This window comes from Pteropus vampyrus, unplaced genomic scaffold (genome assembly GCF_000151845.1).
Source record: "Pteropus vampyrus isolate Shadow unplaced genomic scaffold, Pvam_2.0 Scaffold3137, whole genome shotgun sequence".
In the NCBI taxonomy this organism is placed as follows: Eukaryota; Metazoa; Chordata; class Mammalia; order Chiroptera; family Pteropodidae; genus Pteropus; species Pteropus vampyrus.
In genome coordinates this window covers 7,365-10,038 of record NW_011891918.1, presented here as the reverse complement: position 1 = coordinate 10,038, position 2,674 = coordinate 7,365, and positions in this window count along the sequence as shown.

Below are 2,674 nucleotides of genomic sequence, written 5' to 3'. Positions count from 1 at the left end.
GTGAGTGGTTTCTCCCATTCTAAAAAGACTAAAATTAAAACGGGAAGCCTGTATACCAGAGACCTCGGTGGCCAGAAAACCAGCGTGCTGACTCCTGATGTAAGGAAGAGGAGACGATCACGCTGTTTCAAGACGCTCGACTGGGGAGGAGAGAAGGTAGAAAGGGCTCATAGCCAGGGAGGACTGACCAAACCTTCGGGAAAACGAACATTCGCCTATGCAATTTAAAGCAGTCCTAGGATGATCAGCTAGTGAAACCATTTAGTTGGGACCCTAAGTGTCAGATATATGCACATTTATGTATATTATCAGATTGGGGTGATTTTAGAATACATTATTGTTTTTATTTTGTAATATCCGTAAGTGTAACTGTGTACTTGGCAAGGCAAGGCAGATGTATTCTTACAATTATGTCTTGTTTCAGTGGTAAAAGAACTGTCAAAAAGTGCCATTTCTTTTGATCCACATTTAGGGTCTAGGTGATGTCCGTAATTGTATAGATCTTAATGCATTTTTACAGCCAATAATATAGATGAATGTAGAGTTAATGTGTGATGTATCGTATCTGTGTGTGAATATGTAGCTTCCGTCTTTAGCGTTCTCCCTCATATGATATTTTCCAGTACTAAAAAGAAACCTTATTTGATTTGAATAAAAATTAGTCTGTTTATACTTAAGCAGCATCTTAATCTAATTGATATTAACATTTCTTAATTTTGTCTCTTATCTGATTTTGTTAATTTTAAAACATATTTAACATCCACATAAAATGTTTCTTTTTACCCTGCAAAGCATCTCTCAGTTGATATTTTCCTGTTGGATTTTTCAGCAAACGTAACATCGAGCATTAACTAGGCACCCAGGGTCATGAAATTCAGTAAGAACTGCCTATGGTCTCAAGTAGATGTAGGCACAAATAATCGCCAAGCTCTGATTAAATTTAATGTGATTAAATTTAGATGAACTATATCGGTGTTGTTCTCGAGACCTTGTTCTGATTGACGATCGCTTCAATGTGGATAACTTCAAGTGTCTGAAAGATTTACCGTGCCAATTCCCTTCCAGTGCTTTTTAAACTGTAAAGTCAGAAAAATATTAAACTCTTATACAACAATCTCATTGTTTCACTGTTAATTATAGCAAAGGAAGATGCAAACTGTGCAGTGTGCGACAGCCCGGGAGACCTCTTAGATCAGTTCTTTTGTACCACTTGTGGCCAGCACTATCATGGAATGTGCCTGGACGTAGCAGTCACTCCATTAAAACGTGCAGGTTGGCAATGTCCTGAGTGCAAAGTGTGCCAGAACTGCAAGTAAGTTCTAATTTCAACTCGAAGGTGTGTGTTGAGTCTGGGAGAGGCCCTGTTGTTAGGTGCAACAGGCTCGTGTGATGCGGTGAAGGTGGTTCGTGCTGCGGCCAGATGCCTTCGCATCGGCCTAGAGAATAAACGCTAGGCATGTGTTCACATGTACAGCACTTTGAACCAAGTCTTAAAAAGCTAATTTTAACCATTTAAATTCCTCTGGTTGCCTAAAAAGCTGACTTAAATTTGCCAACAGTTTTTAAATGAATGATATTAACAATTTAAAATAAAATAAGCATCAGAAAAAATAAAGGAGCTTTTTCCCAGGGAGACTGAGGTGGAGGTTTAATAGGAAAATAAACCTCTACTAACTCCAGAAGGTAGTTATTAGAGTGAAACATCTTTCATTCCAGGAAGAACGATTTACACTAAGATGATTTAAAGAAATCTGTGTCTGTCTGACACATGCTCAGTAGGTCCCAGCACCACAGTGCTGAAGGAACATATTAGACGGCATTTAAACATCTGTATGGGATCAGCTGTTTGTCGTAGCCCAATCTTGGGTTATTTCTCCACTCTTTGTGATTTTTTTTTCCCTCATGCTACTAATCAGCATGATAATTTGGGTATGTTACCTGCATCTACAGCAGTTAAATTATTTACACGCTGAGGACCTTTGTCACCAGGAGAAATGATGCCACCGCTGCCCTAATCTGTATTTTATTCCTGATTTAATTTGATAACAGCAAGCATCAGTAGCTCAGAATTGTGTAGAATAAGTAGGACCATGTGCTTTTATATTTTGGTAAAAATTAAACTATTGGTCAGCGTTTATTTGGTACCTTGTATCTGTGCCTAGTTTCTTGGGAGGGAATAAGAGAAGTTGAGGAAAGAGTGCTTTTCCTCCAAGATCTTCCCATGTAAAGAGATAAAATATGCAATTTTATGTGTAGAATTTGTTAAGCAGAATAAGAAATAACCGGAGGCCAACTAACACCTCTCCCTTTTCACCCCTGTTCGCCCTAGGTTTCACTCAGCGGCTCCTCAGCTCTTGCGTTCCCCAGATTTTCTTTTTCCTCCTCTTGAATTAAACTCTTAGTATCTGAGAGTGATTAACAGCCAAGAATCAAGGCAGAGATTTTTTTTTTCGAGTACAGTTCTTGATATTGATGAGATGATTATTCTAATACCTATTGATTTGGCACTTACTGCTTAATGAATATTCTAAGCTCTTCAGCCAGAATCATATTTAATTCTTACAGTAATCTTTGATTATTATTCACATTTTATATCTGAAACTAAGAGAACTCAAGTGGAAGTTATTTAGGAGTCACAGCTAGAAAATCAGTCTGAGTACAAATACAGGTCTGA